The 27,498-nt window shown below is 48.4% G+C and overlaps 1 long non-coding RNA gene across 3 annotated transcripts in view; it reads right to left on the bottom strand.

The window, feature by feature from the left end:
- The window catches only part of LOC139035929 (uncharacterized), a 145,767-nt gene that overhangs the window by 93,567 nt on the left and 24,702 nt on the right, over positions 1-27,498 (bottom strand). For 2 of the 3 annotated variants that reach the window (XR_011488581.1, XR_011488582.1), the window contains exon 2: positions 10,280-10,328. This is a non-coding gene — a long non-coding RNA (uncharacterized lncRNA). Of the gene's footprint in view, positions 1-2,784; positions 2,882-10,279; positions 10,329-27,498 lie in introns of those variants that run through there. The other variant, XR_011488583.1, reaches the window with a different exon arrangement.

Below are 27,498 nucleotides of genomic sequence, written 5' to 3'. Positions count from 1 at the left end.
ACATCTCAGGCTGTGGACAGCCAGGGGGCTCTCTCTGCCTCCTCTCACTTAAACCTGGTCCTAGACAAACCGAACCTAATAGATCAGGGCTCCTAGTTAAAGTAACTGACTTGGCCTGCTGAGTCCATGTCTTTACCTTTGAAACAGGGACTAGATTTAGGTGACATCTCAGCCCTTTCTGGGCCTGACCCTCTGAGGTTTTCTGTAAGCGACTAGTCACCAAAAATGAGTCCATTCCTTTCAGTTGCCAGAAGTCCTCCCCATTTGGTCTCTCCACAGCTTGTCAGCACAAGACAATCTCAGTGAGACCAGTATGGAAGGCAATGTCCCTAGCCAGGAACCAGCATTAGGCCACCATTCTGTCCAGTTCTTGGGACCCACAGGCTCCTGGAGGGCTAAGTGTGGGCTAGAGGCAAACGGAGAAAAGGCTGAAACTCTCGCTGTTTGCAGATGACATGATCCTCTACATAGAAAACCCTAAAGACTCTACCACAAAATTACTAGAGCTAATCAACGAATATAGTAAAGTTGCAGGATATTAAAAAAAAAAAAGAAAAGGCTGGATTCACTGGGTCATGCGTGCCACTGTTCTCAGGGAATCAGCATCTGAGAGCCCAACCAATGACACAGTCTGAGGGTTTGCAGGAGCATGGAGCACAGAACGCTGGGTCAGGCTTCTTGCATCCACACCACCTGGGAGCTTACATAGAGATTCTGATTCTGTGGGCCTGGAGTAGTGCCTGGGAATCTGATTTTTCAAAGCCTCAGGTGGCTCTGATGCAAGATCCTAATGTATCCTTCCCAGAGAGGAAATTTTCTGTCTTCCACACACGAGGGTGTTGGCAGCCTGTGCTTGGACACCTCTCAGCCTGCCCACACCTCTGTACTTGCAGCATCTTATTTCCCCTGCACGTAAAAGCCCTCTCCCTTAGTAAGAATTCTATATACTGTCATTATTTGGCTCAGAGAAGGTAAGCAACTGGCCCTGGGTGGCCCAGCAAAGTGGATGCAGAATCAGGACCAGAAGCAGGTCCTTCTGCCTCCCAGGTAAGTGCCATCAGAATTCAACCAGCCGGGCTGGCGCGCCTGCTCTGTGCCCGGGCCCCAGCCGCCTGGCCAGCTCTGCAGAACAGGAGGCTGTTGATGCAAACTGACAGCTCTGATCCGCCGAAGGCGCCCGCTTCCAGCTCAGCCTCTAATAATAGCTCTTCCTCGGAATTCCTCCCGTCTTGGTGGGAACGGAATATTTAGACATATCAAAGATTCTTTCCCCTTCTTTCATCGAGCCAACAGTGATATGAAAGGAGTACAATGAAAAGACAGGTCTCTGTGACAAGCTTCAGAGAGCAGCCAGTTCCCTGACAGCCCTCAAGACTCTCATTGACTCCGAGCTCCTCTGATGGAAGTCAGCGTGGGTACATAATAATAACACCTTCCATGTCTGTGGCACTATTGTGGGGTTTTCGCCAGAGTGCTTTCACAGGCATTACCTTATTGAGCCTGCAAAGCAGGCGGGAGGCAGGCAGGGCAGGGATCCTTCTCCCTGGTTTACAAATGAGAAAATTGATGTGCAGAGAGGTTAAGTGACTTGCCTAAGGTCACACAGCAAGTGAGTTGCTAATTGTGGAGTCCTCATAGCCAGGGGCTCTGGAAGGCACTGGATCCTACATGGCCATCCCTGGAAGATGCAAGAGGGCCTCCGCTGGTTGGTGGGCCCTGCCTGTCCCCCCCACCTCCTCTCTCCTTCATATTCCCTCCCTACCCTGCACTCAAGTTACACAGAATTCCTCTCAGTGCTTCCAAACCTGCCAACCTTTCAACACTTCTGTGTCTTTGCACATTTTGTTCTCTCCACTGGACACAACCTCCCTGCTTCCTCTCCCCCATCCCTATGACCAGCTTCTCCTTGTCTTTCTGTACTTAGCTCCAGCACTACTGCCTCCTCCAGGGAGCCTGCCCTGATGTCCACCTGGCTGAGTTAGGTGCCACCCGGCCCCCCCCCAAGCATATCTGTATCATGCTGTATCATCACCAGCAAGCTCAGTATCTCTCTCACCAAACCGTGAACCCCCTTCATCAGTTTACTCAAGCTGGCATTACAAAGTACAACAGACTGGGTGGCTTAAACATCAGAAACTTATCTTCTCATCATTCCGGAGCCTGAAAGTCCAAGGTGCCACTGGAGCTGGTTTCTGATGAGAGCTCTCTCCACGGCTTAGAGCTGATATTTTCTCCCTTCTCATGGGGCCTCTTCTCTTTGCTCTTGGGAAGAGAGATCTCAGGTCTGTCCTCCTTTTCTTACAAGGACATCAGACCTATCTGATTAGGGTCCCACCCTTATAACCTCATTTCACTTTAATTACCATATTAAAGGTCCCATCTCCAGATATAGTCACATGGCTGGGGAATGGGGGCAGGGGGTTGGGGGGACACTTAATTCAATCTGTAACAACCAGGTCTGCCCCTTCTATCAAGGAGATCGTGTCTAGCCAGGGCCTGGCCAACATGTGTGTGTGCATGTGTGTTCAGTCGTGTCCAACTCTTTTGCGATCCCATGGACTATAGCCCAGCAGGCTTCCCTGTCCTTGGAATTTCCCAGGCAAGAATACTGGAGTGGGTTGCCATTTCCTACTCCAGGGGATCTTCCCGACCCAGGGATTGAATCCACACCTCTTGTGTCTCCTGCATTGGCAGCTGGGTTTTTTACCACTAGCGCCACCTGGGAAGCCCCTATGTGGGGAAGGCCAATGTGAGGGCTAGACATATGTCCCCTGCAGGAGTCCTTGTTTACAAATGCCTGACACATCACACATCTGTTGGACTCCCTCCCCCCGCAAGATGGGAAACTCACCTTTTCATTCTTGTCAACTCTATCCTGACTCTGTGGTAAAGGAAGAATAGGTAGGCAAGAATAGATAAGGAGATAAGAGGTTAAAAATGATAACATGTACCTACAAAGCCCACTTATTCCTACTGAAGTCATCAAAAAAGTCCATTCCTCATTCCCATTATTTGAAAATAACATCATTCTACCCCTGAGTCTTTGTTGTTCTGGGCTTATCATCTCTAAGGTCACCCAACTGCTCAGCAAGTGTCTACCCCAACCATCCTCTGACCCTTTCCCAGGTAGGTGCATGGGGCCTGGACAGGACCAGAAAGAAACATTGCCTCTGGAGGCCCTTCTTTCTCACTGCCAAGGATAAACTGCAGACCCCACCTGCAGGGCCAGGCCTGAGATGATCCATCTGTTCCCCTAATTTAGTGACAAACTGGTACAAAGATCAGCACAGATGCCTCCTCCTCCAGGAAGTGCTCCTGATTGCCTCTGCAGTGCCCCCAGGACAGCAGTACCCCATTCTCATATGTAGCACATATTCCACCCTAGTGTATATTTTTCCAGTCACCTGCCCCACCACTGAAGTTCCATGAGGGCAGTCTGTGTCATGTTCATCTCTGCCTCCAAAACCTAGACTCCTTGGGAGGTCTTCTTGGAACCACACTTGCTGCTGTAGGAGGCTGCCCCCTTGGCAAGGGCGTGGGCAGGAATGACACTTGGGGAAGTCACATGGGCTGCCTTCCCATCCAGCCTCCCAAACCCAGGCAACACCCGGAACCTCACTACTTAGCCACTGTTGAATTTTAACAAACACTCCAAGAGATAATGGTTAATTTCACAGAACCGTGAGTGGAGGCTGTTAAAATGTTAATATTATTTAAATTGTTTTATATTTTCGACAGTTTGAGCTGCAAATATAAATGTTTTCTGTGCTTTCCACGGAGCTGAGCTCACAAAAATGATTGATGAGGCACCGAATATGGAATTTCCCACTTTAAATTAAGAAACGCACCATGAGGGCGATGAGAAAAATATTACCCGCCACATGCAGCCCCCTGTGGCCCCAGAGGCCAAACTCCTTAGCGTGGGGCCCGGGCCAGGTCACTTGTTCGTTTGGTCACAGTGGGCTCCTCACTTCATCTCCCTGGACCGGATGTCCTCGTCTGGAGATGAAAACTATGTCTACCAGCACGCCGTTCCAAAGATTCCATCGTGGGCTCACACATAGCAGTTTTGGGTGTTTCTCTCACACTGTCACCAGAGCTCACCACAATGACCAGGGGGATACTGTCTTATTCCCCGTCTTTACAGTATATGCACAGTCACAGACCCAGAATTAGAGGCGCCTTCCTGACATTAAGGCCAGTGCTCTTGGGACTTCCTTGGTGCTCCAATGGTTAAGAGTCTGCATTCCAGTGTAAGGTACATGGGTTCGACCCCTGGTTGGGGAACTAGGATCCCACATACTGCAGGGCAACTAAACCTGTGTGTGGCAAGTAGAGAGCCTGTGCACCACAACTAGAGAGAAGCCCACGTGCTGCAGCCAATAAATAAATACATTTTTTTTTAAGCCAGGGGTCTTAATCATCATGTAAAATAGAATTAAAAGTGTCTGCATGCAATAGTGACAACTATTAATTAGTGAATGGTGACCTGCTCCCCTCTCTATATCCCACCTCCCTCACCTCCACACCCCAACATTCCAAACTCTGAGTGAGACCCTCCGCTTCACCACATCGTAAAATCTCAGTCTGCCAGTTCTAACTCTGGCTAGATACAAACGAGGGATGAGCTAAGGATGAGAGGCAGAGCCTGCAGGCAGCATGGAGAAATTGCCAGGCCTAGTGCTGCCCTCTCTTTTACGCTCCTGGTCAGTCCATTCCTCAACACCCTCCTGTTTGCAGAGCCCAGACCTGTCAGCCCCACCTCCAAGTCTCAGAGAAGCTTCCAGCATGGCCCTGGTCTCATGCCCAAGGGGGACACCTGGGTTCCCTGCTCAGTCCCAGAAGGAGCCCTGTTTCATCCTCTGCCAAGCCCAGCCCAGGGTTAGGCACTGCACAACCATTGTGTCCAGGGCCTCTCTCCCCCAGGTCCCAGCAAAGGAGTTATTATTATTATTTCTGTGTTGCATATGAACAAACTGAGGCTGGGAGAGACCAAACCCAAGAACACACAGCTTGTAAACAGCGGGGGACTAGTGATTTTTCATTTTGTTTTATTAACTTTCAGTGAAGTATAGCTGCTTTACAATGTTGTGTTGGTTACTGTATAGCAAAGTAAGTCAGCCATATGTATACATATATCCCCTCTCTTTTGGATTTCCTTCCCATTTAGGTCACCACACAGCATAGAGTTCCCTGAGCTACACCATAGGTTCCCACTAGTTATCTGCTTTATATATAGGAGTGTATACATGTCAGTCCCAATGTCTCAATTCATCTCACCCCCCTTCCCCCCTTGGGGTCTGGTTTAAACTCCAAAACTCCACATTGCCTCCTCCTGCTGGGATGGCCCCTGGGTCTGAGCCCCTGACCTGCACCACACTGTCAGGGCCCCACCATAGCCTTATCAGTCATCATTCATTCATTCATCACAGGAGTTGTTCATTCATGTAGTGCCTACTACAGAGCGGGCCCCATGCTAAACCCCAAGGGGACACTGGTGGGGGGCACTCACAACCTCCCCACATCTGACGGTCAATAGAGGCTGACAGCCGTGCAGGGAAGCAATTGGGACAGTGTGGACTGTGCCACATGGAGGGAAGATCATGAAAGGGCCCCTTAAGCCCAGACTGGCAAATCAGGGAAGGCTCCCTGGAAGAAATACCATCTAAGCTGAGATTTGAATAATAGGCAGGAATTAGCCAGGCAGTGAGGCATGAGATGGTGCACCCACTGAGAGCAAAGCAGGAGCAGAGACCTCAGCATGAGCCTGGGGTGGGGGCAGAGGCAAAGGGAACAGGGGCCTGGAGAGTTGAGCAGCCCTGCAAGTTTGGCCAAGGAAGATGGGTGGGCTCTACCCCAAGGCGGGTTCAGGTTTTTAAGCAGAGGGGTGAGGAGGAGATGTGGGGTCCAGAACACATCTGGACCTGTCTGGCTCCAGTAAGGAGAAGAAAGAGAACCAGGGACCAGCAGGGGCTGGAGGCCAGGGACCAGCAGGGGCTGGAGGAGTCCCCCCTGAGCAGCCATGATATGTGAAAGGGGGCTGGCTTAAGGAGTAAAGAACACTTAGCAGGAGGAGCTGAGAGCCTGTCGACTGACTGAACTGGGGGTCAGGGGTGAGGGAGGTGCCAGGAGGACCCCAGTTCTGGCTGGAGTAGCTGGGTGGAGGGAGGGACAGGACCCTGCCACCCACAGAGGCTGTCCTATGGCTCATCCAATGCTGGGGTCCTCCACTGGGCACTGAGTGCACTGCCCACCCAGTGGACTGCCCACCCAGGGCACTCTGACCTTCAGGCTCATCCCCCACCTCCCTGCTGAGCACCTGTCCTCCCAGCCATCCCCAAGTAGAGGAGGGGTGAGGAGAGGGACTGGATTTGCACTCCGGTGCCCAGTATGGCTCCAGCACCTCCACAATAACCAAACCTTCCAATGTCAGGCTCCACATCTAATGAAGAGCAATGATAAGTGTGCCTTTCGGTGATGGGAAGGGTGGGGTTTTGGGGAGATGAACTACAGAAGGCGCTCTGGTCTGCCCGGCGCACTGAGCATGCAGTAGACAGTACTCTTGTTAATATCAGGGCTCAGTCAACCCCGAAGCTCCTCCTTGGGCCCCTGTACAGGGGAAGAGGTGGTCACAGGCACCTGGCCATGGCCATGTCCCCTCTCTCCCACCCCGCTTCCCATACGTTGGCCGTGAAGGCAGAGGCCCCACTTTGGGAGCAGGTCAGAAAGGCAGGCGGAAGCAGGCGGCCGTGATGGATGGCTTTCGGCAGCTCTGCGATGCGTCAAATGTTTAATGGAAGTCGGCAGAGTGAGCCAGCCCTTCCCACGGCACGGGGCGCGGGTCTGGGGGCCTCCTCGCCTGTCTTGCTGATGTTCCCTGACGTTCTGGGAGCGCAGAAGGCACTTAGGTGCTTTGCTGAGGAGGGAGGGAATACCAAATGAAGCTGAGACCTCGACAAGGACACATTCCTTCAGGAAAGGAGAGGGGAGCTGGACCAGGCGCCCTCAAAGGCAAGAAAGGAGCTCCAATGCCAGATGCTTGGGTTCCCCTCTTCCTTGGCTTCTTCATCTCTAAAATATGGATAATAATAATAATAATAATAACCCCTACTATGCAGGGCTGCAGTAGGGTTAAATGTGGAAATACAAAGAACTAGAACACCTGGCACATAGTAGGTGCTCAATCAGAGCTAGCTTTAGTAACAGGGGAAAGAAACAGGTGTGAGATGCTCCAGGCCATGTCTGCCCTACAGCTGACTTGATGCATGACCCTGAGTAAGCTCCCTGCCCTCTCTGAGCCCAGGTCTCTTCACTCTCGACTCGGGTGTTGGTCCACCAGGGCCCCTCCAGGGCTTTAAGGCTCCTCTTTGCACACAATCACGGCCACACTTGCCTGTGACCAACAGGAACTCATGCACTGGAGCTCAGAGTGGCTCACCCAGAGGGCCTTCTCAATTCTGGTCCCCTCTAAGGCGAACTCAGCCTCTGATGAGCAGTGGTGCCCAGATGGTGAAGAGGAATAAAGAAAGGAGGTACTGACTGCCATCATCCCCCACCCTCCTCTCCCTTCCCTTCCCTACAGGGTGGCTACCTGACCTTCCCTCTTGCTCATTCTTACCCTCAAACCTTTTCTCTACACCCCTTGCTCCTCTGATCCCCAGGTCCCTCCCACCTTTCAGTCCGTACCTCCCCCAGGCAGCCTTCTAGCTCAAGCTGACGCTCCTCTCCCTGGCCCCTCTCAGGACAGGTGAAGCAGGGCAGGATTGGGCAGAAGAGAGTGAGCAAGCTGGGCCAGAGCTGTTGACCAGAAGCGACATACCAGAACCAGAGCAGGGGGTCATGTCTGACAAGCCGTGCATCCAGACGGGGCACTCCATTACAGAAGAGTGATAGCTGTCCTGTGTAGGGCACAGACTCCTTGCCAGGCCCTAACAACCCACTCAGATGGGCAGAGGAGGAAAACTGAGGCTCTGAGGGAGTAAGTTGCATGTGGATTAGAAGGTTAGTAAGTGGCAGAACCACTGAAGCCATCAGGTCCAGGCCCACCTCATTAAACACAGTACCAGGCTCTCCAGCCTCTCCTCAGGACCCACAAGGAACCACAGTGGGAAGCTTAGAAACACAGCTGGTCCAGGAGGCAGATCTGTGAGCTCAAGCACAGGACTTGGTCAAACCATGCCGACCCGCCCTCCTGGGCCTGTTTTTATGAGGGAAGTTTTTTTCACTGTGTCTTAACGACCACTCCACCTCTGACTGGAGCAATGTATTGCTGGAGCGATGAACTTAGCAGGCGCTCAGAGATGTTTCCAAAAGAGTGACAGGCAAGGCTTCCAGATGCCAGGAAGTCCCCTGGGACACAGTGGTCACCACCACAGACCCCCTTCTCCCCCACCCGCAACCACCAACCGAGCACCATCCTGGCCCTAATGTGGTTTTCTGAGAACCACGGACTCTCCCACCTGCTCCATGGAGGCCCCTGGCGCTGGGGGTGTGGGTTCACCCCTTGAGTAGATGATTTCTAATAGCCAACTTCAATTCTTTTTTTTTCCTCCTCTGGCACCTCTCTTTCCCCGAGTAAATAGCCCTAAGCTGGCTGTCCTGATAAACTGGAGGCTTGGGGACTTTCTTCAAGTGCCTTGTAAATGGAAGCGTCTCAGGCCAACAGCTCTCGGTGTTCAATGAGATTATATTTCTTATTTAAATAGCTGATTGGAGGATTGGTTTCAAAGTAAGACGCCGTCTGCCCGTGGCCTTCTCCGGGCTCCCAGGGAGAAGCAATATTGTGTGGCATTGTGCAGCGGCGGGAGCCTCTCCTTCGAGCTCCTGCTCCCATTCAGATGCCTCCAGGATGGGGGGGGGGGGGGGGAGAGTTGGGGGGTAGGGGATAAAAGCCTCCTGGTTTGGGGAGCTGGAGATTATGCCTTTCATTCGAGAGCGCCTTCTCCAGGGCTCCCCACCACGCTGGGTACCAGTTGTCTCCCCCCTCAAAGTGACGGGGAGATAAAAGGCAATGTGTTGGCTTCATCCCACCTCCGGGGAGAGCTCAAATCAGCCTTTTGTCAGCGGAGGATAAGCGCCACCATTTTAGGAAGGGTTGTTGTTCAGCTGCTCTGCTAGAAGGGTTCACGTGGGCCCTCCCCCGCCTCCCCTGTGCCGTGGTTTCCCAGCCCTGAGTGGGGGCCCGGGGAAGCTGGTACAAGCTTTCTGATTGAGTGCCCACACCCACCAGCCCTGAGACAGGTGGCATCGTGGGTAGCAGGCAACCCCTGGACCATAGGGAAGGGCGAGGGTTGCACCAGATCGAATTCTGCCTGAACTGTGCCGTGCAGACCCCACGAGGGCCCGAGCTCTTTGCTTAGAGCAAATTTGCAGTTAATTGTGTGTCAGAATAACGTATTAGAAACAGCAGCGTCTGAACCATGTGTAATTCCTCTCCTTTCAAGCCTTTGTCTGCCCAGGGCTGGAGGGGCTTGTCAGAGCATCTCTGAGACAGGCTGGTGGCAACCCCCCCCCCATCAAAAGCAGCCCCAGAATTGCAGTGACTGTCCCGGAGCCCCAGGCAAGATAAAAGGCCAGTGGTGGCCTTGAAGGATGCCCGGCTCTGTCCATGAGGCCAGGCGGGGCCAGAGATCTTCTGGCAGCTGCGGCGCCGAGGCAAGCAGTTTGGTATTCCAGGCACATCCGGTGTCTCGTGCATCCAGGGACTGCAATCAGGTAGCTTATGGGGATGCAAGTCACATCGCCTGGACCATTGCCGCAGTGAACTGATTCATGCTGCTACTTTGAGGCGGGGAGAAGGGACAGTGGGGCCCGGAGACAAACCAGCCTGGCTTTATTACACGGCTGCTATCTTCAAGCTGGAATATCCCAGCCTCTCCTGTTCCCTCTCTTTCTGCCGAGCCGGCACTAGATGTCTACCTGCAAAGACAGTGCTCACTCTGGCCCTTGGCTCTGGCTGAACAATGGCATTATACAATGCATAAAGAGTACCCAGGCAACGGAGACAGGCACAGCTTAACTCACTCAGTGCCCAGTGGCTTTTGAACGCCCCTGCATTCAGCCTTTATCCCCAGCAGCCTGGGGCCTCCCTACCCTTTATTCCCCAGCCCTCCCCATCACAAGCTTCCCTCGGTTTCTGCACAGGTTTGCAACGGAGCTGATGGCCATGAAATGAGGGGCACAAAGGAACCAGGAGACAAGTGTGCTCTCTGACTGGGAAGGACTCCTGGAAGTGGGGAAGGAGACCTGGGATTTGGTCTCAGTTTCGCCATCAACTCACCAAGTGGTCTTGGCAAGTCCCTTCCGAGCTCTGAGTTTCAAGTCTGTGTCTGCAAATAAGAGAAATGGGAACAGAGTTTCAGAACAGCTTTTCCAACCCTGACTAGGATTTAGATTCACATATCTCAATGGCTTTGTTCTGGCATCAATTATTGATAACAAAGGATTCTCTGCTGTATCAGTGATATTCTCCTGGATTGTGACCTTAAGGCCAGGCCACTGGTCAGGACAGTCAATGAATGAAATAAGGCAGGCACACCTGCCCTGTCCGGAGAAGCAGCGACTGCTTGACTCTAGCTTGGAGCTGCCTTATAGGAAAAAAAAAAAAAAGCCCAGTCTTATGAGGTCTTCCAATGTTTTAAAAAAGAAACCAGAAACATAGACATTTTAGGCAAAATGTCGTAATTTTTCAATGTTAGCTCAATTTCTTGCCGACACTAGCAAGTCAAACAAAGTCCCTATTAGGGACTTATCTGCTTGATAGGCTTTCAGATTGTAAAGTCAGGGCCTGGCATGGCAACTGAGTAGCAGGGGCAGCATCACATGGAGCCCTGGAGTTGTGGGATGTGCTATTCCTGAGACTGGACAAATGACACTGGGCAAAGATACCCTTTATGTTTTAAGAAGAAAGAGAAGGGTGGATAAGAGAAATCAAACTGAACCCGGTACCTTCGGATCTCCTGCCATCTAACACCCAGGCTGACACCCAGACTCCTTCCTATGGAGCCTGCTAAATTTCACCATACCACTGCCCCTGCCACTCACCCCAGCAGGACCAGACAATGCACCTAGATTCCTGGCACCCATACCTCTGTGTAGCCAAGGAAATGATTCCACCACCTGAGTTCCTACCTGCGCACCCAGACACTGGCTTCCTGCACTCGGGGTTCTTAATCTCTGCATCCTGCCTTCCTGATGCAAGCGCCACTCCCCAACAGGGGACACCTCCAAGCAGTCACATGAGGACCTCAAGACCTGGAAGGGACTACAGAGGAGTTTCAAGCAGACCTCTGCCCAGGGAATCCCAAACTTGCTGTGATGTGCCATTAACTCAGCGTATAAAAATACATCCTGAAGAAGAGACGCCACATCTTAATAACATACCTGGTGGTCTCTGAAGCCACAAGCCCATATTATTTCAACAAGTATTGAACAACTAATATTTGCTGGCAGTGAGGAAAAATATTAGGTACAAGGAGTTCCTTGAGGGCCAGGAGAAAAGACAGACGCATACACACATTCAGTTAGAAAACAACCAGGGAGCAGGCAATCTGGGGCTAAATGCAGCCGTCTTCTCTGCTGATGGAGGGATCATTATACTACAGCACCAGACTTGCTGTCAAAAACATCTTCACCAGACACAGCATTAATATGAGGCACAAGGCTGACTTCTTACTCACCACTGAAACATGAAATCAAAAAGCCTCTGTAGCACAAGAAGGTGAAAGGAGAAGGGGGTGATACTGATATCTCTAAATAGACATGTTGGAGAAGGGCAAGCCACTCCAGTATTCTTGCCTGGAGAATCCCATGGACAGAGGAGCCTGGTGGGCTACAGTCCATGGGGTCACAAAGAGTCAGACACAACTGAAGGGACTTATTACAAATAGACATGTGGAGGTACAAGGAGGGTGCCCCTCCCCACAAAAAAAGGCACCAGTGGGAACAAAGATGGAGGTGTATGTAGAAAGTGGAAGGGTTTGGACGGTCCATTGGGTGAGCAGTCTCCAACTCCAGGGTCGATCATGCTGACTGGAGTGGTGGGAACATGGAAGGAGAGAGTTCAAACAAGAAAAAAAAGAGAGAGATCAATTAGGGCCCAATCATGATGGACTATAAGCCAACAGAAGGGTTTGCATTTTATTCTGTAAGCAATAGGGAGCCAGTGAATGTTTGTTGAAGGAGAGATTCCATCAGCACTGAGTTTCAGAATGAGTCTCCACATGATGTATGAGAGCAGACTGGCAGCTAGGAGCATGGCCAGGAGATGGAAACAACAGGTTCAGGGAGCAGGATGGTAGTCTGAGCCAGGACAGTGAAGATGGGATGGAGAAGAGGAGATGGATGTCATAAATGATACAGGGAAATAATCCAAACAGCTTGGTAATGGTTGGACACTGGTGATAACAAAGAAGCCTGCAATGCTGGGGAGGATGATGATGGCACCCTCAGAAGGAGGAGGAAGAACAGATTTGGAGGGAGAAGAGGACGGCTGCAGACCCAGGCTCTGGATGGATGATTAGTCAAAGACCAGTGAGCAACCTCAGGGCTTGGCTGCATCAGTTAGAGGGTCCTAGAGTGGTATGGAGCTGGAGAGTACTGGGCAGAGGAATTCCCAAGGGGGTGCCATGGAGGAGCCATCATCCCACCAACACTCCCCATATGAGCTCCAGTTTCTGGGGGCCTGCAAAACCAAAACCTGAGCACCTGTGGGAACTGTCAACATTTGCTTGGTTAAGAGCCCCAACTGGAGACTCAGCAGCAGCTCCTCCGTACACAGTAATCGGCATCTTTCACAGGGGCTTAGGGGAAACCGTCTCAAGTGATACCACTTCACACTCAGCACTTGACATTTCCAAGACACTCCACAGGCATTAGTTAATTAATCCTCGAGTCTGTTTAGCCCCCAAAAGAACTCCCAGAGGCTCCACTTGTACCCCACGGGAGGGGAGTTTCACACTCTCTGAAGCTCAGGTCACCCAGCATCAAGAAGACAGCCTTGCAGACAGCCACTCGCCCATTCCCTGGCCTGCTGGTAACTCAAATAGCTGCCAGGCACACAGCAAGAGACCCTGGGAGAAAAGCTTCTCACTGTGGCAGATGCTTCCCGGGAAAGAGACAGGAAGATGAAGAGAGACATAGGAGACCAGCGTCGACCCAGCTCAGCCCCTACTAGGAACCCTCCCTGTGCACTCCGTTTTTCACTCAGCGTATTTAGTGACTGCTCCATCAATCCTCAAAATGATCCTGTGATAGAGACCTCTGCCTTAGGCTGGATTCCCCTCTGGAGTCCCTGAGACAAGGATTCAAGTGCAAGTAGTTTATTTGGGATGTGATTCCAGGAACCACCCATGTGAGACAGGGAAAGAGAAACAAGAAAGGGACAGAAGCCGACAGAGGGCATGTCATGGAGCACACCATTCCTGCAGGCAAGTGAGACTCATTCTATAGAGAACACCACAGTCATCCCACTGAGGGGCCAGGGAGCTAGGGGATTTAACCTCAGCTCCCACCAGCCACAGGTGCATTAACTCCCCACTGCATCCAGCACATGCCAGTTGTGTGCTCAGACCAACCCTTAGCCAGATACCCCCAAGTGCCTGCCTCAGAAGCAACCAGGTTGGAGTGCACAGGGATGGTAGTGCCCAGAGACATGACCCAAGTTTCAGCAGCTCCTGTTACAATACCACTATTCCTATTTACATAGGTGAAGAATTCAAGGCTCGGAAATGGACCTACTTGGCCAAGGTCACACAATGAGAAACTGATGGAGCCCAAACGTGAACAGTTTGCCTCCAAAGTCTTGGTCTTTTCCACTGTCTTCCAGGTCTAGCTTTCCTCTTCTCCCCTCATCCTCTTCATCCCAGAGACATAAAACAAGGTACAGGCCTGTCTGCTGGCAATGTTCCCTCTCTCTGAACTAGCCTCTCAAACAACTCTTTCCTGCAGCTTTCCCTGAGATAAAGGCTTGATGACAGATCTGCCTGTTGACAAAATCTGGAACAAAGCAGGGCATCTTTTCTTAGCAGCATCTATTCCTCCTTTAATTCATTTGATAACATTGTGCAGTGCAGACCTGCAGGGTTTCAAAGAGCTGTAAATTCCCCATGCTGATGCCACAGCTCGTGCTCCTGGTTTGTGCTTTGTTTTCCCCTGTGCACACCGGTGGTATCTATTATCAGTTGGAGGGTTGGATTTGGCAGGAGAGATTTCTGTGCATTTGGGAGATTCATTTGCCAAGCACCAAGGACTACAGTGAAGTGTTGAGGTGAGCAGACAACCTGGCAATCGTGAGCCAAACCCTCTTTGGTAGGTGGTTCTCTCTAACCCTGAGAAGAAAAGCAGTGTTTCTCTGCTTTCACACCCCAGAACACACTGTCTTCTCATCCCCCCATTAGCACTGTCCCATCAGAGTCTAGCCCAGGAGGGAAGCTGGGGGTCAAGGAAGTGGTGGGTGGCCAGAGAGAAAGAAGGGACCAGGGATGCCCCATAGGGCAGGGCACATACTTAGCCTGGCTACCAGCATTGGCAGTAGGTAAGGATGGCCAGCCATGAGCATCAGGTGGGGCCAGCTACAGGTAAAGGGCAAGAGGGTGACCAGAAGTCTCAGACAGGGGACTAGGCAGAGATCTGGCAGACAGGTAGGCACGGTAGCCATCCTCTTTCAAAGAGATGCCAACATGGTTTATACTGTTGTCAAGAGGCAATTGTTAAATTTTCAGGAAGTCTACCAGTAGTTGTTAAACACGGCCATTAGTAAAAATTAAATTATATAAATTACAATTAAATTATATTAAGAACAAAGATAAAAGGTACTCAAAACTTATTCTTTCCTACTTATTTTGCTGCATCTTACTATTCTCCATATTGTTAAGTTTGTTTATATTGATTATATCTGTATGATGGAAATTCTATATCATAGTGGCTACTGTGCTTCTCTTGAAATGAACCATGTTGGTAGTCTTTACATCATGGAATTTGGCAAATATTATTAATAAAAATTGGGTCTCCTTTTTTTTTTTCCTGAAAAGCCTGGGTGCACTAGCAATGTATCAGCATACTACTGGTATTTGCTACCCTAAATCAAGCAATTCCTCCCTACCTGGCATCATGCTAGACATCTCACCTTTGTCATGTGACAGCCTGGGCAGCACACACCTGTAAGGCATGTGGGCTGTTACAATATCGAACCACTTTCATTTTGGTTGGTAAACAACTGCTGTCCCATAGATAGCCGGCGGGAATCTGCTGAATGCCTCAGGGAGTTCAAACCAGTGCTCTGTGACAACCAAGAAGGGTGGGAGGAGGGTGGAAGGTGGGAGGAAGGTTCAAGAAGGAGGGACATCTGCATACCTGCATACCTGCTGATTCATGTTGACACGTGGCAGAAACCAACACAACATTGCAAAGCCACTATCCTTCAGTTAAAAATAAATAAAGAAAGAAAATAATAATAACTTCTGCCCCAGAGCCCCTGGTGTGTTCCCTCCATCCTAGCCACCAGCCCCTCCCCCAAGGCCACTAAAGGTTAGTGCCTGAGCCTTTTCTAGCACTAGCTGATAGCCATTGTTCATGCACTACAAGCTGGTAGCATTTTTACTATCATCTTTGTTTATAACTATCCTGTAAGTTAGGTATCATTATCACCCCTGTTCTATAGATGAGGAAATTGAAGCTCTGAGAAAACAACCCAACTCACTCAGAGTCACAGAGCTAGCTCAAAGCAGAGCCAAGATGAAGCTTAAGTTGGCCTGAGCCCAGCCAGAGTTCCCAACTACAAGACAGGACCATTCCTCATCAGCATGGAGGTCTGAAGGCTGGTGGCCCAGGCTGAGCTCCAAATACTAGGAGACACATAGAGCGAGCTGAAGCCTCAGCTCAGGTTAGCTGCGTAGAGCCCTGGATTCAGAGGGCAAGAGAGAGACCCAGTTCATAAAATAGCAGCACTTGACTCATAGACAAGGTAAACCCTTGTTATTAGAATTGCACAGCATGCCAGAGAGGGCCCTGCTGGCAAGGATGTTCTTGAGGTGAGAGCTCAGAGATCTAGCCTAGAACTCTTGAGGTCTCAAGACAAGACTTACTATGAGTCCAGGGTGGCACAAGAGGCCTCACAGCTGAGCCACTAGACACTTTCTAGTGGCCTCCCCTCCCCTTTCTTCCCTACCCTCCCCTTCCCCTTTCTCTCCTCCCCTACCCTTCCTTTCTATGCCCAATCTGAGTCCTTGAACAGTGAATATAAAACGCCATGACTGCCCTTAGGAAGCTTACATTCTGGACTAAGGAGAAGCTGTACATCTACATGAAAACTATAAAACATATTTGATGAACACAGCACAGGTGAACAAAGCACATGCCACAGCTGAGAGACAACAGGAAAGCTTCCAGATGCCCTCCTCTGTTGTTAGATACATCATCTATTGGACGACACAAAGGTTTTCTATCACTTCACTTCTCAGACATAATGTATAGCATGACCAACTCAATGGGCATGAATCTGAGCAGACTCCGGGAGATAGTGAAGGACAGGGAAGCCAGGCATGCTACAGTCCATGGGATCGCAAAGAATCGAACATGACTTAGTGGCTGAACAACAGTTATAAGACTGAATCACCAAATTAGCAGTTTTCTAAAGGAAAAACCTCTGCTTTATGTGACAATTACAAGAGCCCCACTGATTTCAGAGATGCACATTGTAAGATAGAAAATTATATCCTCATGCTCCAAGGTCACTTGGACAAAGGATACAGCAAAGAGCCAGTCTCATCAAAGCTCTTCTTGAGGTTCAGTTGTTCAGTCATTCGACAAATATTTCTTGAGAACCCAGTACTGGGGACACCACATAGAGCGGAAAATGCAGGCTTGCTCCCTGAAAGACTTCCAGCCAAGTGGAGGACAGTCATCACATTAGTAAACCAAACAAATAAAAATGCACTTAGAAATACACTCTAAGAAAGTACTAGATTCTGTGAGAGAAGGTAAAAAGCAAGGACCCCTGCAACAGGTAGTCGGGGAGGATGGAGTAGAGAGGGTGGTCCAGGGAGAGGGATGCCCTGTGATGAAGAGTCTGGTGCACATGGTGTGGAAAGAAAGCCAGTCCAGGGAGCACAGAGTATGAGAAGGTGGCTAGTACGTGGCACAGAGCGAGGCCAGATCAGCTACAACTGTATCAGCCGTGCAAGGGGTTTTGATTTTAATCCGAGCACAACTAGAACTTAGATAAAAGTTTTATGCAGAAAAGTGACACATGCTGATGTAGGTTTCAGACGGATTGTCTGGGCACTGTATTGAAAATAGAACCATCGGGGAGGATTTCCCTGGTAATCCAGCAGTTAAGACTCCATGATTTCAATGCAAGGGGCGTGGGTTCTATCCCTGGTCAGGGAACATGCCATGCAGCCAAAGAAATTTTTTTTAATAAAAATTTTTATTTAAAAAAATTTTTTAAAGAATAGACCTGTTGGGGATGGTGGGAAGGGTTGACAAGGGAAACCCAGTGAAAAGGCTGTTCCAGTGATCCAGGCAAGCAATAGTATGCCTGGGACTAGGGTCCTGGCTACTGAGGAGAAGCTTGATTCAAGATTTGGAGAGAGCCAAGAGTATGTTGTGACTGACTGTGTATGAGGGAGAGGAGAAGGCTTTCGTGGGCACTGCCCTTGAGTAGCTGAGTTGCTGTTGACTGAAGAGGTGGGGGAGGGCAGCTTCCCTGGTGGCTCAGATGGTAAAGAACCCACCTGCAATACGGGAGACCTGGGTTCGATCCCTGGGTTGGGAAGATCCCCTGAAGAAGGGCGTGGCAACCCACTCCAGTATTCTTCCCTGGAGAATCCCATGGACAGAGGAGACTGGAGGACTACAGTCCATGAGGTCGCAAAGAGTCAGACGCAACTAAGCGACGAAGCATAGCACAGCACAATGAGATACTAGTATGTACACACCCACTTCTTATCTGAGGGGAGGTAGAAGAACTGCCAGGACCAGAGTGGTAGAAGCCTTTTGAAGTATGAACAGAGCCTGAGAGGGCAGGTACTGATGCTGGACTGAACCCTTCTCATTTGTTTTCTCATCACAAGAAACACAATCAATAATCTGAGTGGTAACATATAAAATAGATGCTGCGTGAATATACAAGATGAAAAAAAAACCAAGTTTGTTGTGGTCTTGGAAGGCTTCATGGAGGAGACAATTTCTCCTCTAGATGTAGAAGGACAAATACAGTCTAAATACGTGAAGTGGATTGGGAAGGCGTGACCTGACCTAGGGGACAGTGAAGGAAAAGTAGGCAAAAGCAAAATAGGGAGACATTGGAACTAGTATCCCTGTCTATCTCTCCCCTGTTGCCCAGACAGGACAGCAGCTTTCTCAGGCTGCCTTACCTGGTCTAGGGAATGCTTGTAGAGTTCTATTCTCCCTTTCTTTTTTTTTTTTTTATTGTTCTGGGTCTTTGTTGCTGCCTGCGTACTTTCTCCAGTTGCAGAGAGCAGGGGCTACTCTCTGGTTGCCGTTTGTGGGCTTCTCATTGCAGTGACATCTCCTGTTGCAGAGCCCAGGCTCTAGGTGTGTGGGCCTCAGGGGTAGCAGCTTGTGGGCTTGGTAGCTGCAGCTACCCTAGCTGGCTCTAGTGCGTGGACTACAGTGGCCCACAAGCTTAGTTGTTCCCAATGCATGTGGGATCCTCCTATACCAGAGATCAAACCCATGTCCCCTACTTTGGCAGGTGGATTCTGAACCACTGTACCATCAGGGAAGTCTTCCCTTTCTTTTTATTTTTTTTAATTTTTTTTTTTATTAGTTGGAGGCTAATTACTTTACATCATTACAGTAGTTTTTGTTATACATTGAAATGAATTAGCCATGGATTTACATGTATTCCCCATCTCAGTCCCCCCTCCCAGCTCCCTCTCCACCCGAGCATTATTAAGATGTGTGTGTGGGCAAGCACTAAGTTGCTTCAGTCGTATCCAACTCTTTGCAACACTGTGGACCATATATTGACATACAATAAACTGCACATAATTAAATTCTAATCAGTTTTGACATGTGTAGACACCAGGAAATGATCACCAAAATTCAGATAATGAACATATCCATCCCCTCCCGAAATTTCCTTCTGCCTCTCTCCGCCTGCCCCTGTCCTCATCCCCCTGCACTACCAATCTGCTTTCTCTATCAATTCATTTTCATTTTTAGAATTTTATTTAAATGAAATCATATAGTATTACACTTTTTTCCTGACTTCTTCCACTCAGCCTAACTATTTTGAAATTCATCCACATCACAGCATGTATCAATAATTTGTTCCTGGGACTTCCTTGACAGTCCAGTGGCTAAGACTCTGTACTACTAATGCAGGGGGCCTGAGCTTGATCCCTGGTCAGAGATCTAGATCCCACATACCACAACTAAGACTTAGAGCAGTCAAATTAATAAATATACACTTTTAAATAGTTCATTCCCTTTTATTACTGAGTAGTATTCCATTGTATGGATATACCCATCATGATACACCTGCTCATCTGCTAAAGGATATTGGCTTGTTTTCAGACAGGGACTATTACAAACAAAACTGCTATAAACAATTGTATACAAGTCTTTGTGTGGACACATGCCTTCTTATCTCTTGGGTAAATAGCTAGCTGTGGACTGACTGGACCACATAGTAAGTGTCCATTTAACTTTATAAGAAACCATCAAGCTGTTTTCCAAAACATTGTAGCATTTTACTTCCCACCAGCAGCATATAAGAGTTTCAGGTCCCTCACATCACCAACACTTGGTGTGGTCAATCTTATTCATTTTAGCTACTCTAAAAGGTGTGTAATAATACTTCATTGTGGTTTTAATTTGCATTTCCTAATGACCAATGATGTTGAGCATCTTTTCATGTGCTTATACTCATTTGCATATCTTATTCAGTGAGATGTCTACTTAAATCTTTCATCTATTTTTAATTGGTTTGTCTTATTATTATTGAAATTTCTTTGTATGTTACAGGCACAAGTCCTTCATAAGATATATTATTTGCACTTATTTTCTCTGTCTGTGACTTGCTTTTTTAATTCTCTTGACAGTATCACTCAAAGAGCAGAAGTTTTTAATTTTGATTAAGTACAATTTATTATTATTTTTCTTTCATGAACTGTGCTTTCAGTGTAATATTTAAGCACTCTGCCTAAACAAAGGTTACAAAAACTTCTGTTTTCTTCTAGAAAGCCTATAGTTTTAGGTTTTATATTTATCATCCATTTTTGTATGTGGTGCAAGTTATGGGTCAAGTTCATTTTTTTATGGATATCCAATTGTACCGGGCCTTCCTGGTAGCTCAGCTGGTAAAGAATCCACCTGCAATGCAAGAGACACAGGTTTGATTCCTGGGTTGGGAAATCCCCTGGAGGAGGACATGGCAACCCACTCCAGTATTCTTGCCTGGAGAATCCCCATGGACAGAGCAGTCTGGCGGGCTATAGTCCATGGGGTCGCAAAGAGTCAGATATGACTGAGTGATTGAGCACAGCACATCCAATTGTGCCAGCACCACTTGTTTAAAAAAGAAAAAGACTATTCTTTCTCTGAGTGAATTGTCTTTGCACTTTTGTCACAAATCAGTTGTCCACATATACGTAGGACTATTTATGCACTTGCAATTCCATTCCATTGATCTATTTGTCAGTCTTGATGCCAATAGCACACTGTCGTGATTACTACAGCTTAATAATACACCTTAAAATCAGGCAGTGTTAGTCCTCCAACTTCCTTCATTTTCAAAATTGTTTTGGTTATTCTAAGTCCTTTTCATTTCCATATGAATTGAAGAATCAGCTTGCCAGTTTCTACAGTTTCTATGCTGCTGCCCACCTCCTCCTTGTCCTTGGACCATTTGACAAGAAAACAAATAAGAAAGAGACTGAGGTGGAGTTGGTGCCACAGCTCCGAACAAAGCAAGAACTCAGGAAGACTGACTGCATTGAAGGAATGCTCTCCCAGTCTCCAAGACAGAACAAGGGTGGTTTTGTGCTTAGAACAAAGCATCCCAGGGTCAAAGGTCGTGGACACAAGCGCTCTCCATAGCCTGTCCCCTCCCTCTGGGCACAGGGAATTGCTTCTTGTTCCTCCATTAGAACGCCCTCTCTTCTGCTCTGGTCTTTCCTGGTTGTTTTGGTGCGGTTTCTGGCCCTGAGGAGCCCACAGGCTGTCAGCTTCTACATCTGGGCAACCATGGAGTCCAGAACAGAAAAAAGTGAGCCTCTCTCACTAGACACCAAGGGGAAACGATAGAAAGAAAAGTAAATGGGCGTGTACACTGGGAAATCCAAAGGAAGAACAATTGCTGGGCATTGCTTCAGTAGCTTTAAAGGCAGTTTGGGGAGTTCTCTAGAAATAATAATAGCTACTACATAGGATAAGCTATGCTCTGTGCTAAACTTTGTACTCCAAAATCTTTTCATTCAGTCCTTAAAGCATCCAGTAAGTGAGGAGTATAATTACACCCATTTTCCAAATGAATCGAGACCTGGAGAGGTTGAATAACTTGCCTCAGTCATTGCTTGCAAGTAGCAGAATCAGAAAACAAGAATCCAGGTCTATCCGATTCCAAGGCCCACACTCTAGATTGAACCCCAGGATGATTCTGCCTTTAGGGATGAGGAATGGGAAAGCCTCATAGATGTGTACAGCCAGATTAGCATGATTTAATAAGCTGATACTATGAGCCAGGACTGTACTCAGGACCATCTGATATAGCCATATGTGACATGCATGCAGGGAAGATGACTGACTCTCCTCTAGACAACTTGGGAGGCCACACCCTGACCAGAGAGGGGATGCCTTCCATGACAGATTTGAAAACAGAAAGGAAAGACGCAGTGGTGCCAGTATCTTGGGGAAGAGGGTAATCTGGCAGAGTCTTCACCCTGGAGGCCTCTTAAACTGGCTTAAGCACAAAAGAGGATTCATGGCACTGGGCGGGCAGAGATGCCGTAGCTTTATGCACCGGGGGAGTCATTCTCAGCAGGTTCTTTCCAGATGGCAGCTGTGTGGCCACCCCCACCTCCAGGGTTAATTTCCCCTGCTCAAAAACCTCTCTTAAAGAGTTCCAGCAAAAATTTCAAGTCAGACTCTTATTGACTCAAGTAGGATCTTTCTGCTTCCCTGGTGGTTTAGACGGTAAAGACTCTGCCTGCAATGCAGGAGATCTGGGTTTGATCCCTGGGTCAAGAAGATCCCATGGAAAAGGAAATGGCTACCCACCCCAGTATTCTTGCCTGGAGAATTCTATGGACAGAGGAGCCTGGTGGGCTAAAGTTCATAGGCTCACAAGCAGTAGGATCATTCTAGAACCTATCCATGTGACACTACTGGATCAGTTCTGAAGTTCCATGTCACTCCTGCGTCACTGGATGAGAACCAATTCAGTTAAACCACCTTGCCAGGGAAAAGAAGCATGAAAGAGCCCTGAAGGAAAGTGGAGGGACCATGGCCAGAAGATGGTCGGTGCAGCGGGCAGAACAACAGATGTGGGCTCTGACTTCTCCCAGACTCAAAGGTCCAGGGCAGCCCCACCCAGCCCACAAGGCATCAACCCATAACATTGTGTTTGCCTTGCTGGGCTCTCCTTCTGTTATGGATCTCCGCAAACTCAGAAGCATGTGTCGACTTCCAGCTGCTGAATCCTCCTCCTTTTCCTCTTCCAGACAATGAAGTCCAAGCTCTGGCACCTACATCTTTCAGAAAGCATGGGCTTCTTTCTGCTTTAATGATGACCCTATTTCAGATTTATACATGCCTGTCCTCTTCTCCCAGAATCTGGACCTGTCATGTGATGCGCACGACTAGCGACAATGAGAAGGGCGTTTGGAACTAGAAATGTCCCCACACCTAGACTATATGGTCACTGTGCCCACTGTACTCTACCCAGGAGCATGTGGAGGAGGCCAGGAAGCGACGTTTGGGTTGGCAGCTCTTTACCCCTCTCCAGGTATCTCTGAAAAGCACTCTTTGTTCCAGGTTCCAACAGGCCTGAGGGGCTTCTCCAAAAGCTACTGTTGGCTCCAATCAACTGGACAGTATAACACAGGGCAGATGCGACCAAACCAACCTCCAGGACATCCAGGAGAGGTGACCAGGTCCCAGACTCCTAGGTCTTCTCTGGCCCACCAGTCTCCAGGCAAAGGAACACCAAACAGGGTAAGACAGCCCCATCCCTCCTGGAGAGAAACAAGTGTAGGAGATGTTTCACATGCAGCAGCAACAGCCACTGCAGCAAAAAAGGCAAGTTCAAAGGTAATTGGACGAGGAGTTTTAAGCACGGCTATTCCCGCAGCAAACTGCTTCATGAATACCCATCGGGATCTGTCCATATGGGCAGCAGAAGGGCTCCTGCTGTTCTTTTGCTAATAAAAACTGTTGTGATTACATTTCCAATCCTCTCGGAATGGGGCCTCCATGGGGCTGCAGCGGCGTGCCGAGAATGTGTCTTTCTGGCTGATAGGCAGCACCCCTACCCCCGACTGGCCCTGACCTTGAAGGGGTGCAAAGATCACCACCCTCTGGCTGCATAAGGAAGGTGCTTAGTGGAGTCTGGTACTGCACAGGTGTGTGTGTGTATCTGTGACTCTGCGGTCTCACACATGGTACACACACACACGCAGGAAAATCTTAATTAATGGAACAACCTTCTATAAGTGGTTCCAGTTACTGGCATTTTCCGGTTAATTAGAGGTTAACCTGCGATTGTTTTTTTTATTTCACTCTCCTTGTGGAAGTCCATTAGTCTAGTTTCACCCCTACACTCATGCCTGAACCCTAGCTAGTGTCTTTGTTAAGAACAGCCTCCCCTACCCTGCACTTTCTATCAAAATCTACCTGTTCTTTCTGCTCTGAGTCAATTTGAATGCTTCCTCCTGCATGAGGCTCTCAGATTGCTAGCCTCAGGTGGGGAAATTTTCCTCCCCTTGGATAATACACTCATAAAGCACTTAACACATTCTGATCTTCTCTCCCCACCGGAAGCTCCAAGCTCCTATAGGTCGTTGTCAGGGCCTTGCCTCAGAGGCCCCAATGCCAGTAACATAGGACTTGGGATTGAATGAACAGTCATTCCTTTTTTGTACACCTAAAGCTAATATAATTTGTAAATCAACTATACTTCAATTTTTTAAAAAACTGAACAAGTGCTCAGTCCTGGTGCACTGGGAAGACCCAGAGGGACGGGGTGGAGAGGGAGGTGGGAGGGGGGACCGGGATGGGGAATACATGTAAATCCATGGCTAATTCATTTCAATGTATGACAAAAACCACTGCAATGTTGTAAAGTAATTAGCCTCCAACTAATAAAAATAAATGGAAAAAAAAAATTATAATATAATAATTTTTTGTATGTAAAAAAAAAAAAAACTGAACATTCATTCTTGATACAATCTGAATTTAGGGGCCTGGGATCGAGGAAAATTCAAGACCTCCATAATACTAAATATTTTTCCATTTTCAAAGACAAACTCCTGCTTTTTTGACTACTTTCTTCATTCTCACAAAATTATTGTGTGTGTGTTCATGCTCAGTCACTCAGCCATGTCTGTCTCTCATTGCCTTATGGACTATAGCCCACCAGGCTCCTCTGTCCATGGGATTCTCCAGGCAAGAATGCTGCAGTGGGTTGCCATTTCCTCCTCCAAAGGATCTAGCTGACCCATGGATCAAACAGAGTCTCCTACATCTCCTACATTGACAGGCAGATTCTTTACCACTGAGCCACCCCTAATTAAAAAGCGCAATTCATTGGGTATGTATTGATGAAGAACGTATCCTCTGCAAGTTCCTTCTCTTCCCTTGGAGTCAGCACACACAAACTTACAAACATGCATATGTGCACACAAGTTGCTGGGGCATCACTGTTTTTTTTTTTTTTTTATCTCCAATATACAAAAATTCTTGTTTGCAAACATCAGTAAGAAAGCAGTTATTCACTTTCTCAAAGAGTTCTTATTTCACTTTAGGAGTCATCCCAGGTTCCCCTTCAGAGTGGGTTCTCCCACCATATCTGAGGGTTCGTTCATTAACATTAACTGCTTGACTACAAGGGTAAGAAAGCTTCCATTGGCTGTAGTTCTGTAAACTTCACTTAAGTCTAATCAAAATGATGATGAAGCACCTCTGAGAGGACTGAATAAAGCCAACGGGCAAATGAAGTTCTCTTTGCAAAAATACATCCATTTACAGACAACACATTAAGGCAGAACTTGTAACGTATGACTCTGCCTCTAAACCAGTCATGTGGACTCATGCTTGTCACCTCTCTGGGCCCCGATTTCCCTGTTGAGTGAGGTCAAGAGGATTGGTAAGGCAGCTGAGCTCTAGGGCAGGAGTTTACCCCTAGAATACAATATAAATGGTACTTGACCAAAAATATTTGGTTGAGTCTAGGAAACATCAGTATCTTCCCACATCATTGCCACCAACATTCAATCATCCTGAGTGTTCACTTTGCTGCAGAAACAACACCAAAGTTGCTGTGGCTCAGCAAAACAAAGGTTCGCTGCTGCTGTTCCTAGACTCATTGGAAAAGACCCTAATGCTGGGAAAGACTGAAGGCAAAATGACAAGGCAAAGGATGTAATGGTTAGAGCACATGATTGACTCTATGGACATGAATCTGAGCAAACTTGGGAGATAGTAAAGGACAGGGGAGCCTGGCATGTTGAAGACAATGGGGTTGCAAACAGTCTGACACAACTTAGAAACTGAACAACAGCAAAGAATGAACTTAAGTCTCAGGAGAACTCTGCTCCACACAGTGACTCTGGAATCAAGGCCAGCAGTCTCCTCCGGGTTAGAGCTGAACCACCTAAACATCTTAGCCTCCTCCCTCACTGCAGCAGCAGGAGGGACATCTGTAAGATCTTCCATGTTCACCCCAGAAGGGATTCCCCCAACTTCAGTTGACAGCCCATGGCCAGAGTAGTCACATGGCTCTGGAGAAGCAAATAGTCTATCAGTGATGTGATCACCATGGTCTCTGCCACATGCAAGGACACTCCCCACTCCTGCTCTCCAATCTACAGAGTCAACTAGGTCACTCCCTTATCTCCGTAGAGCAAAGCCAGATGGTCCCCCAAAAAATTATTCTCTGTAAGAAAGCCAACAGGGTATCAGTGTCCCCAGTCACAGGGCCAATGTCACCAGCCCTTGATGAAAGGTCAACAAAACCCTTGTCTGTGGCAAAAAATTGTCTAGTTGGTGCCACTTCCAAACTAAACCAATCCAGCCACTCCCAGCTTCAGAGCAACGCCAACCCCTACTGCCATGGGGCTGACAAGACTGGTCCCCAGCTGCATGCCACCTGGGCATTCTCTACTTCTAGCCCAACTACATCACCTAGTGACGACACCCGCCACTGCAATGGGCTGCCGTGGCCAGACCCCTGCCTCCAGCTCCCACTACCCCTGCCAGTTGCAGGTGTCTGCCCACTGGAAGAACCTAAGGCTCCCAACACACACTGGCCATCTCCCTGCCTCAGATGGCAGCCACCCATGGCAGACCCTCCTTCCAGGCTACCAAAGCCCTCCCTCTGGTCTAGTGCCCAGTCCTCAGCCCACAGTCCTGGTGGACTATGGGACAGGTGGAGACAGGGGCATATTCACTGCCCATCAGTCCTTTGAGGGATTTTTTCATATGTTTTTATTCCTCTTACTTCCTGGTCCATCTGGAGGTCACATTCATCAAGTTCACAATAAAAAGAGGCTGATTAGTAAAGCAGGGAAGTCCCCCTTTCTACAGTCAGAGGACAGAGTTGACATGAGACAGGGAAGATGTGGGAGAACTCCCACCCTTTTCTGATGCCCCCAGGTGAGTCATATCAACTCTGAATGGATAAAAGAATGAGAGAATGAATGAAAGAATGTCACATGACAGATGCTTAATGAATATCCATTCATTTATTCTTCATAGTGTTGGCTGATGTAACTTGTCAGTAGATCCCTGGTCCTGCCAACAGAATTGGACAAGATTGCTGAGAAAAGAACAAGAATCTCACACACATGGTCTTCATTTGCATTAGTGCTTTTGATCCTCACAACAACCTCACGGGATAGACAATACCTACATTATGAGTACTCCTCTGATTTTTAACTCCTATGAGATATAATTCCTATGATTATTCCTACATTACAAGTTGAACAAACTGAGGCCTGATGTTTGTTATGAGCCAGCTAGCAAATGGCAGAGCCCGGCTATGCATTCAAGGATCTAGTTGGATCTGTGAAGTATGTCCAGTTGCAGAATTTGATTGGAATTCAATTCAGTCAGAACCTCTTAGGCCCCTGCTGTGTGTTCATGCAGCCTATACTAGGTGAATATGCACATGAGGAATATCAAAATGATGAGTCATGAGCCCTGCCCTAAAGGAGCTTGTGACTCAGCAGAAGGGATGGTGACAATGATGCCACACCCCACACCCACCTGGAGAACACCCTGGGTGACGGCTGTGGAAGCACTTAGCAAATGTAA

The sequence above is a fragment of the Odocoileus virginianus genome, chromosome 7 (genome assembly GCF_023699985.2).
Source record: "Odocoileus virginianus isolate 20LAN1187 ecotype Illinois chromosome 7, Ovbor_1.2, whole genome shotgun sequence".
Lineage (NCBI taxonomy): Eukaryota > Metazoa > Chordata > Mammalia > Artiodactyla > Cervidae > Odocoileus > Odocoileus virginianus.
Note: the sequence above shows the minus strand (reverse complement) of the source record. Positions and strands in the feature narration are given on the sequence as shown.